This window comes from Sapajus apella, unplaced genomic scaffold (assembly GCF_009761245.1).
Source record: "Sapajus apella isolate SASKATOON/1434 unplaced genomic scaffold, GSC_monkey_1.0 scaffold6, whole genome shotgun sequence".
NCBI lineage: Eukaryota > Metazoa > Chordata > Mammalia > Primates > Cebidae > Sapajus > Sapajus apella.
The window spans coordinates 28,172,922-28,184,979 of NW_022436946.1; the positions used below are offsets into that span (position 1 = coordinate 28,172,922).

At 38.4% G+C, this 12,058-nt stretch overlaps 1 pseudogene; it reads right to left on the reverse strand.

Annotated features, from left to right (window-relative positions):
* Positions 1-231: 231 nt before the first annotated feature.
* LOC116548992 lies at positions 232-10,283 on the reverse strand (annotated as a pseudogene).
* Between the last annotated feature and the right edge of the window lie 1,775 nt (positions 10,284-12,058).

The window sequence follows — 12,058 nt, forward strand, 5'->3', positions numbered from 1 at the left end:
TGCTATTCTGAATGTATTTTATGTTCATTACTTAAGATTAGTCTTTCTCCTCACCAAAAAGTAACAGCATTTATCTTTGAAATTAAGCAGAAAAACAAACAAAAAACAAAACCCAGTGCTGAGGACAAATGTACAGCAAATTCACTTCTCCACACTTCGCAAAAACTGAAATCAATTTTCAGAACCATGAAGAGCTGAAAATTCACCTATTTTCAAAGACTTGTTTGTAGACTATGTAGCAACTTTGTTGTCTTTCCTATATTTGAAATCTGAAAACTCCCTTACCCCCATGACCTCCTCTGAATCCACTGAAAAATCCTCGAGGGATGGTGAAAGTACCACATCTGCTACCACCATGCCCTCTGCCACCACAAAAACCAAGGATTCCTCTGCCTCTGCATCTCCCACGGTCACAGTTTGGACAAATTGGGATTCCAAATGTTTTAGCATTTAATTTTCTTTATTCAGCCCAGGTTAACCTCCATTCTCAAAAGTCTTCACAAGAAACATGATCAAAGAAGGATTTAGTTTTGTCCTAGTAGCATTTAGATCCAAGTGGATCTTCTTCATCAGCATTTCCTTCACTGTGTTGGGTATCAGCTCCTGAGTCACCTTTATCTTCATCATTTACAGGCTTCTCTTCTCAAGTGTGCATATATATATATATATATATATATATATATATATATATATTTTGGACAGAGTTTTGCTCTTGTTACCCAGCCTGGAATGCAATGGCACGATCTCGGCTCACCCCAACCTCTGCCTCCCATGTTCAAGCAATTCTCCTGCCTCAGCCTCCTGAGTAGCTGGGATTACAGGCATGAGCCATCATGCCCAAATAACTGTGTGTTTTTAGTAGAGACAAGGTTTCTCCACGTTGGTCAGTCTGGTCTTGAACTCCCAACCTCAAGTGATCCACCCACCTCGGCCTCCCAAAGTGCTGGGATTACAGGTGTGAGCCACCTTGCCTGGCCAAGTTTATCTTCTTTTATTATGAAACTGTCAATCTCTTCCTTGTTGAATTGTGCATTTGCACTTTCAAAGTCAAAGTCTCTCTCAAATTTCATTGGCCCATCTTGCAGTTTACCAAATCTTCCCCTGCTACCCCACTAAACCCCACATCCTATTCTTGGAGCTGAAGGAGCACCTGGAGATACTTGTCTTTTGCTATCATTTCTGCGTTGTTCATTTACTGGTCTTGAAACATTGTGTACTTCAACTCACCTGTGCTCTTGATTCTCCGTTGCTTTTTAGCTGGTAGATGGCAAAGGCCTGGTTGATACAGGGCTCCTTCTCCCAACAGGTGCTGGAGCAGGTAAATGGGCCAAGACAGTCTTCACTGCTTGTTCCACGGTTGGGCTTTTCTCAAAGGGCCTAACTGAGGGCTTGAGCGACCTTGAGTTAACTGTGTTTTTAGAGATCTTGTATCCTGTACAAAGCACATCACTTTGGGGTAAGGTACCACTGTTTGATGTTTCTGTTCCAAAGGATGTCAAAGATCTTCCAGCAACACCAACAGCACCAAACCAAACTGCTGCCCAACTGAGGAGCTTGGACTGAACTGACCATATGTGGGAATCCTGCCGAAAGGCCCACGAGAACCCACACGCTGGAATGAAGTTGATGAGCCTAGTGAGGACTGCAGGATAGCTGGATCTTGAGGCAAAGAACACTGGTTTTGGTAGCTCACAAACAGTGAGGTCTTTAATGTCGCTCCTATGGAATACAATGTATTCCAGTACTTCATCTTGAGGTGGTATTGGACGATCTATCTTCTGTACCAGAGGATGGAACTTTGGCGAGGGCTACCGTGGGGTTCTCGGTGTCTATGGTGCAGAGGATGCCCTCGTAGCAGATCTCTGCCTTGGAGATGAGGCTGATCTTGCTGCGGAGGGAAGGTGCTCATTTTTTATAAATCAGCTGCGAGCTCCCGGTGCGCGCAGACAGGTGGGTTCCGCAGAGCCCACGAGGCTGTAAAGTGATCCGTAGCCTCTCTCCTGCCTACGGCAGCCGCCTCAGACCTCTAACATGGTGGCTCCACTGTACCAGCTTTATTTTCATTTCATTAAAAAAAAATTGAAAACTTCAAAGAACCATCTTGACTTCTAAAATCTGAATAACGATATCTCTTAGGACTTAAATCTTGGATTGTTTTCTAAGATACCTTAAACTACTGCTGAGCAAACTTTGGTCTAAATGTACACATACTAAATAGTATTGCTGTCTTCACAACTCAGCAAAACCGATAGTAATTAAAGAATCTATTACTGCTTAGGCCCCTAAGGTAGGCTACATCAAAGACAAATACGAATAAGCCAGTCCTTCCCTCAGAGACCTTACACTGTATAATAGGTGTATTTCATTTTATTTTACGTATGAGTAACTAAAAAATGTATTGAAATGTATTGAATTAAAATAAACACATTCTCAAATAGCTAAAGCGCAAAGTGGAACAAGGTTGGTACCACTAGAAACATACAAGCACAATGCTATGGAGAGATAAAGATAAAAGAAACAGAAGGAATTGTGCCTGGCTGGAAGGAAGGCTTCATGTGTAAGGTGGCATTTGAAAATTAAGTAGTATGTTAACGAGTTGGAGCAGATGATAGGGTAGGAAAGTTCTCATAAAAGAAAAAGCATTGATGAAGACAAAAAGTTAGGAGATCACAAAGTTAGTCCTAGGAATACCAACCACACCAGTTTGGCTGAGATTCACATTACTGCGGGAGGATGAAAGCATGGTAGGCCCATATTTGGATGGACTTGTGTGCCAGGATGAGAATATTGTACTTTATGCAGCGGAAAATGGCAAACTCGTAAGGATTTTTGGTAGTTAATTGACATAGCTAATCCTGTATTTTGGAAAGGCTGATTTGTAGGTGTTAACCATGGACTTCAGTGTGGGAAAGACAAGAGGTAGGGACGTCAATTACATTTCATTATGTTATCCAAGGGAAAAATGACTGCCTGAAACAATGGTAAGAAAGAAGAAATAGAAGAGAGAAGATGGATGCAATGATGGGGTGATTGACCTAGGAACTAGAAGAAAATAAGAGACATCTGAGATGCTTAAAGAGACAGTATGACTGAGGAAATGGTTCTATTACTAACACAGTCTGGAAACTCGTGGAAAAAAAAGCAGGATGCTTTTGAAGAAGAAGTGATGAGTTTGTTTTTCAACACATCAGGAAGAAATACAAAGGGCCATGGCTTAGAAGAGAGGCTGAGCCTGGGCACAGGCAGTAAAGTATGAAAGATTGAAAACAAAGACCCAACCCTGAGAGGAAGACTTATGTTTAGAAATTAGGAAGAGGAGGAGGACAAAAGAGATCAAACAAACAAACAAACATACAAAAAGATGAAGACCAGAGAGGAAGCAGGAGAACGAAGAACAATGTTGTATTGTGAAAAACAAGATAGCTAGAATTTCAAGAAAGCAAAATTAATCCATTGTATAAGAAGTTTTAGGAGTATGAAAGCCAGTTGCCTTATTTAAAATGTCAACTTGTTTTGTTCCACTATGGTTTGTGGAATACTGATTCATTTAAACAATTTCCCAGGCAAATTTAAAGAAAAAAATCATTTTGAAAATCCAAAAATAAATTCATTAAAAAACTTGCAGCTGATCTGTGAAATTGTTAAGCAATGATTTGATAAAGATAAACATCACATATGTATTTGAAAGCTTCTGCTTATTGATAAAATATTTTGTTGGAAAAATCGTTTATTCTCTTAGGGATCTGGAGAAAGCATGTTTGCAATTATTCCATTAAAGGCCTAACTGCAATTTTTCTTCTTCCTGGGGGCTGGAAAGAATAATTTTTGAATTAAAACTTATTTTGATTTCAGCATGGTTCTTTGGTGGCCTTCTATTTCTCTCATTTTAAACTTTTAAAATGCAAGGAGTTGTCAAATTAAGCCTTCCTGCCACCAGAAACTTAATAGTCGAAAGGAAATTGAAATTACTCTGAGGGATGAAGTTCCTTCAGACATGAAGCAATTAGCATTTCTTTGAAAGACTCACAATCTAAGCACAAACAATATAGGTTTTAAAAAATGAATTAATTAGAAGGATGAATGAGACTGAGAGCTACCAATTTAAAGCTTTCTATATTGTGCTACAGTTTACTTCCAAATGCCAATTCATTCCAATTGAGAATACCTAAGGAGCCACTTATCTAGCAGTTTACTTTTTGTTATACAAATAGATATGGCAAACAGACACAGATGGGAATTTCTTCATCTTGAATGTTCATCCCACCCCTACCACACCCAACCTCTTGAACTGTTGATATGACCAGGAGTAAGAGAACAAAAAAGACATGTTCCTATATCTTGAGTTGAAACTAAAAATGCATTTTTTATAAATCAGCTGTAGATTTTTAAAAAAGCATTATAAATACTCCTTTTCATAGGCACTTTGGATTTAAAAAGATTTTAAGTACTAAGTAATATTGAGAGTCAAACATGCTATAAAATTTTATCTATTAAAATTATATCTTGAATTCAAACTGATAGAACTGCAAGGAATAATAACATGAAAATCTCCGTGACCATCCATTGTTTTTCCAAACATTTTCAACCTGCAGTTGTTTGAATGCATCGGTGCAGAACCCACAGGTATGGACAGCAGACTGTATGTTCTTGAATTAAAGACTATGAACTGAATATTTATAGACATCTATAGGTTTGTGCATGCATATATGGAAAATTGATCATTGTTTGTATATTAGAAAGTAGCATATTTTATTTATTTATTTATTTATTTTTTGGAGACAGAGTCTTGCTCTGCCGCCCAGGCTAGAGTGCAGTGGCACAATCTTGGCTCAACTTCCACCTCCTGACTTCAAGCAATTCTCCTGCCTCAGCTTCCTGAGTAGCTGGGACTACAGGCTCATGCCACCACACCTGGCTGATTTTTGTACTTTTAGTAGAGATGGGGTGTTACCGAGTTGGCCAGGCTGGTATTGAACTCCTGACCTTGAGTGATCCACCTGCCTTGACCTCCCAAAGTGCTGTGATTACAGGCATGAGCCCCTGTGCCTGACCAGAAAATAGCATATTTTCTTATATCTTTTCTTACATCACTGTGAAAATTAGTACTCTTAAAAGAAGTGTATTTTATGAAATTGATACAATAGGATAAATTTCCTGGAGACTAATACATAAAATGAAAATCTCGGAAAAATTAGGAATATTGTATCTCAGAAGATTATAAATCTTGGGAAACAATGAATTGATTGTAGCAACCAAGGCAAATCTGATATATGTCCTTTTGCTTTATGGTCATTGAAACCAAGGAAGAAAAGACTAATTTAGTTTTAATTTGTATATACAGTAGCTTTAAAAAGCTAAAGAGAAACTTTTTCTACTACTTGAAGTCTTCTGTATTCTGAAACTCATTCATGAGTGACCTCCAACTCTATTTGACTCATGCTTTTGTCTCATTATTACATTGATTTCTTTGGAACACTGTCAACACTTATTACTAAGACATTCCTCTGCTTACTCATAGTACTGATAAATAGCGTAAGAGGAAATTCAAGAAATGAGAACCGGGTTCTTCTAGCATCCCTTTGAGGTAAGATATTTTCTCACAGAACATGAGATATGGCATTTAGTTAAGCAGGTCTTATTAAGCTATTAAAAGTGTATTACAGAAACAATTCTTTCCATTCAATAGAACCAAAAACCTCTTGTGTGACAAGTCGAGACTTAACTATAAACACTTATTTTAATGACTTCTTGTTATTATATACTATACCGCTAAGACAAGCAGCAGAGTGGTACTGATCATAGACTACTAATAGAATACAGCTTAAGCTGGTAGCTGCCACAATCACTGTATTTCCTTGAGAGGGTGGGATGGAATTCATTTGTAAGGATTTTTCCAGATCACATAAATCATACTTCCTCAAACCGCATATCCTTAGAAACACACACACACACACACACACACACACACACACACACACACACACAGGATTTTACTAACAGTGGTCTGTTTAAAATGACCTATAATTTAAAGCTGCATTATGTAATCTCTACATTTATTTCACATGTTCAGACCAAGACCCCCTGGTCTGTGATCCAAAGCAGGAGGGTGGTTGATGACTGTGGAATCCATTAGCCTTTCTGATTCCATGTGCTTGCATTGCAGATTAGCTATGGTTCTGAAACTTCCAGTTTTAATGGAAACCTCTGGAGTACGTGTGTGTGTGTGTGTGTGTGTGTGTGTGTGTGTGTGTGTGCAGGGGAACGGAGCAGGATATTTCAGAGGAAATTTCATCAGCTCTTGTTGGAATTGGCTAAAAACAGTGGGACTTTTCCATCTGTTCTTTGTCTTTCATGTTTTCCCATATCACAGTTTCTCTCTGCACTGCCGTAGGCCTTCTCTCTCCCCCATGATGCTTTGCAATAATACTCCCAAATGTATCTACCCTTGGAAATTCAAGAAAGTTCCTGCTTTTTTACTGAGTTCCTTCAATAACATGGATAAAAAATAAAAGGAGATCAATTTAAGCTAACTAATTTATATTATCAAGTGGCTTCTCTTCTTATTACAAGCTAATTTTAATAAAAACGAAGTTTGTAACTAGTAATAACCATTAAACCGTTTCTAAGAGTCACCTTTATTTCTCTAAATTATGTGTGTTCCCTAATTAAGAGGAAAATATGTTGGCCCATGGTACCTCTTTTCATAGTCACTGATTCAAAACAGTTCTAAAGTTGATTCAAGGAACTTTCAAGGATAAGCGTGTAGTAAATTTAGAAGCAATATACTACAATTTGTCTTATACTCCATCAAATTCTCATCTTCACAGTGATTTGTGAGAGGGCTTAATAGCACACATTCCAGAGCAGACTTTTCCTGAGATGATGTTCTGATCACCAAAGATTTAAGCCCTGTTTTACAGTCATTAATTTGTAAACTTTTGCAATGAATCCATAGTAAATCTAACAAATCTCTTGTTTTGAAACCTTTCTGTGGTATCTTCCACAAGTTAAACACATCCATCTTCATTTAAAAGAAAGAAAAAGAATCAAGGAATATCTTCTCTTTTTACACCCATTGTTCCTCCCAGAAATGGAAGTTTCACTCTGACATTTGTGCATTTTGCTCTGGGTCTTATCCTTCACATGGAGAAGAGTAGTCCAGTAGTCCTTTCCCCTCCATCACAGCCACGTGGCTTGGTCAGACATAAAGCGAGATTTGGTCAGAAGAGTAGGATGACAGATGAGACTGGGAAGTAACTGGTAAAATGTAAGTGTTCACTTCAAGGGGAAAAATTAACTGCAGAGGAAAGCTAACAAAAAATTAGGAAATAGTTCGAAAAAATGAAAGCCAATGCTACACTCTGTAATTTCATGTGTTTGCAACACAATCTATAAAACAGAGGCAGGGCTTTTGTTATTTCCTTGTTGAAGAGGAAACTATCATAGGTAAGGCTTGTGGAGGGATGGGGCAAAAGGAGAAATTAAACTTTCAAAACTGAGCTAAAACTGAAATATAAATATGTGAAATCAATGGTGTAAATTGTTAAAATTATGTTATGGTTTTTGTTTGTTCCGTGAGTGTAAAGCTCACAAATTTTTCAAGTGGGTTTTCAAACATTTAAACCCTATACCTTTTTTTCTCACAAAAACATTTTACTCAGAATTATAAAAATGAGAACCAATTGCAGATAGGACTACCTTAGCACATCCAAACCCACCCCTGTCTTGTCACCCTCACTTACGAAGACTTCTTAAGGTCCCTAACATTTTCTAGGAGCATCATGTTAATTCTTTATAACATGGTTCAAAATAAAATCAGATCAAGCCTTGGAATATTGCTTTAGCAAAGCATGACATATCAATTGCACTACCTGGGGAGAAACCTATATGGTCATATATATGAAATCTATTCTCTCTGTTTCAATTGAACTCCCACAACTAACTTCACCCCGATATTTTAGTCACACTAAGGCTATGGGAACAAGCATTCAGAAATGCAGGGTGGTTAGCCAATTTGCATAATATTAATTCAATAGGTTTAAAATTATTTATTTAACATTTATTTAGAGAAGAAGCTGTGAGTCTCATGGGGGCAGGGTAGGGAATGTTAAAGCCAGGGATGGGGCCTCAGCTTTGCTCTGCACAACCTACTTAACAAATTAAAGCTCCTCTTTTAAGTTGAACCCGCCCTTTGAGGGAGGCAGTTTAATGACCATCTGTTTTTATTCAAAATACTCCTTGGGGGAAGGAGACAACTCACCTCACACTCCAAGCGGCTTATCAAAGTATATCCTTCCAACCAAAGACAAACATGTTCCCTGAGAAGAGAGCTGGTAGATATTTTCTTTCTTCATTTTTTTACATGTCCTGGAATGGTTCAGCAACCAAATAGTTTTATCAATCCTCATGAACACTTCTCTCACATCTTGGCCTTGATTAAGATTTAGAAGACGTGGTATATTCAGTACTTTCTGCTTAATGTTCCTGCCAAATCTATCTTGGTTAATCTCAATTTGCTAGTCTGCAAAATAGGAGCCATTAACCCTTTTTATAGATGAGGAAACTGAGTTTCAGAAGTCAAGATACTAAAATTTAGGTAATATAATTCATAAATTACGCAGCCTAGATTCAAAATTGTGGTTTGAAATAGCACCATTTGCCCATGACCTTTCCCCTATATGCTGCAAAAAAAATAAATAAATAAATAACTTTACTAGACAATACTGTCCCCAATTCTAATATGAAAGAAACAAAGCCAGCTTATGGATGTGAACCAAAGAGATTTGGATTGTATGGACAGAGGATCATGAAGATGTTTTGCTTTATTTTGTTTCTTGTTTGTTTTTTGTTTTTCCTAACTGGAATAAGGCGTATAGTGTGGAGAGATTAAAGAAGGAGGGAAATGAGAAGGCTTAGGTTCATTTTTGAAAAATTGAAATGCTAAACCCTTATTTTGCTATTGTTATCTCACATGTATTCAGAATTTACTTACACAACCTTGATCTAGTATTACTGTAATCACCATTTCTAAGGCTTCTGGAACCACATGGCAACTGGAACTACACATCAAGTATTCCTCACCTGAGTCCTTAGATATGACAGGATGAGCTCCGAGAGGTCCATAAACATAGAAATTGGAGGCAGAGTTTTACCTGTGAGTGCCTTTCTCTGGGAAGAGGTTCAATAGTTCTTTCAGATCATGAAGAGGATCCATGAGATAAAAGTAGTTAAGGAAAGCAAAACTTCTATAGCTTCGTATTGCAGTCCTAAGGAATCCTGCCCTTTCTCATGACTGGTATAACCTCAAGCCTGCACTCTCTTTAGGACTTACACATAAAATTTAATCTCCTAATGAATATCAAACTTAAGACGTCCTATAGCTTTGCAAACTCAGCATATAAAAATGTGTGCATGTGCATGCACTGCATACACATTCCCCTCTTCATCTCTTATCTCATGTGGTGACAATACCGTCCTCTTCTCATCCATCCAGGAAAGCTGGTACTCATCTTATTATTCCTTCTCTGCTTCTTTCAATCAAACACCAAACACTGCTAATTATATACCTCATAAGAAACTGTTGAATCCATTCTCTTTTGTAGTTCTACATTGGCTTTTACAACCTCCTTCCTTTGTGATCTCTTTCAATCATCTACTCCACTTACTTTAAGTGGCTCTTCAAAGATGTTGATACTTCTCGTGGCACACAATGTCTACAACAGTTTTTCATCTTTCCCAGTATTTTGCCTATATACTTAATATTCCCGTTTCATAACTACATCTTTTGTAGAACAAATTCCCTTTACATTTTTATTTAAACGCTTTCTCTTTGTATTGCATTCATTCTGATTGTAACCGGGTCATGAGATACAAGGGAGAACAAAGAGATGTCACAAAGTCGCTCCCAATTCCCTGAGGCACTCAGCTCCCTCCTCATCTAATTCCCTCCCGCCCCCGCCCCCGCCCCATATGTCCGAGGTTCTTGGGCTCCCAGGCCCCAGGAATGAGGAAGAGGCCCTGGCTGGGGTCAGCTTATCAGTGAAGTAAATATTGGACCCAAAGAGTTTTGCAGACAGTGATTTATTAGGCAGAGAGAGAAAGAGAGAGAAGTAGAGAGAGCTCCCACATTGCCATGAGAGAGGAATCTGAAGCGGATACCTGCACAGGCAGAGAGGGAAAGACAGCTCCCACATAGCTGTGAAAGTGGAATCGGAGAGAAGGAAATCCCCACTGGTAAGGGGCAGTGGAGTTTTACCTTTGAAGTTATTCCCGCCCCCATTCATGTTTTTGTCCAATGAGAGGACATCTTTCAAACTTCCTCTGGAGTGATTGATCTTTGACTCTGATCCCAGATTGGTTGCTTGAGCCCACAAAAAAAGCCCTCCTTCCAGGGCTTTTGGCGGGCTTTCTGAACAAAGGAAGCTCACCTGGAATTTTACCTAGCTGGCAGGAGGACAAAAGAACTCTAGGTTCCTGGATGGGGAGGTGGATGGAGGCATGACACTGGGAAGTTCTTGCCTTTGAAACCACGCCCCTTGTGGACCCCAAAAGAGTAGTTAACATAGTCCATCACAATCTTCCTCTCATCCCCCACAAATTTCTATTAAAATTAATGACTCTTTTTTGAAGCCTCCCTGACTGCCCAAGGATGAATTAAATGCCCCTTCTCTGTGCTTCTGTCTAAAGCAGTGGTTCTCAAACTTTAGTTGCAACAGAATCACCTAGAGGACTTGTTAAAATATAAATTGCTGATTCAAATTCTGATTCAGCAGGTCTTGAGGTAGAGCCTGAACATCTGACCAGGTCAAACAGCTATCATCCAGGATGTAGCTCCACAGCCACTGAACTGGGTCAACTCCTGGGTCACTCTGGTTCATACAAATCTCCAGCCAAGATGATGGCTCAACAGGTTACTAAGTAGCAATCTCTGCATAAGGTTTGTTCCCTACCATCAGCCACTCTTCTCAGAAGGGGTTCTAGAACTTGGACAACATGTAGGGTTATGAATCACTGCCTACCAAGCACACCTGCCCCAGAGGTATTGATTCATATGACTTTTTTTTTTACTGAAGTACTGGCATTTCATCACCTGCAGCAAAATTCACTGCTCATAGAAATAGTTTTATTGACTTGATCTCCAAATTTTTCAATTGACTGACTTTTAGGAGAGAATTATCAAAGCTATTAGAGTTGTAACATCTCTGAACTAAAATGATCTGGACATTTTTCTAGCTTTCAGAAGCAGCAACAAACTGAACAATTATTTACTTCTGCAAGTAATTATGAGTGACAGGGAAAAAAATAGTTTTACAGTTATTTGGAAAACTAATTCATATTTGCAAAGATAAAACCGTCCTTTCAAACTGTTGAGAAATATGGCTGTATAAAAAGAAATGATTAAAGATTTTCTTCTTCCATTATTGAATAAATGTATCTAAAAACAGTCAGGCAATTTACCTATTTGAAAAACAAATGTGCTAGCAGATTTCTTAAGAAGGACCTCTTCTTCCATGGTGCTGACTTTACTAGGGTCATGATGCACTTTACATTACATAGTTGGAAACAAGCAGCAGTAGAACTCATTGTATCTTAATACCTGATTCTCTGTTTTGAAATTCTTTGAAGGTCATTTTTCTGTTTCAGTTTAAGAAGTCAGAGAAAAAATTTATGTTGCATACCTTTACAAGATAACTTTTCCGTGACCCGAGAAACATAGGAATACAAAGGAAGATATGGCTTCTTCCTCTACCCCTGCCCCATTTGAAGATACTCCTTTTTGTTAGCATTTATTAAATCAAACATTCTTTTAAAAACTGTCTTCAACATGTTTCAAATTATGTAGCAATTAAGACATTACCTACTTCATTCACATGAATAAATAGGCATCTCTTACATGATCTGTTCAGTATCTACTGCCTAATGAATGTTAAACATCCTGGACTCTGCGTTTCCCCTTTGAGTCAAAGGGGGTGCTTGTCATTTGCCCTCTCACACATGGATTAGAAAAAGAGCCTCAACAGCCCCTTTTCTAGCAGTCAGTTTCTGCCAGATCTCTTTT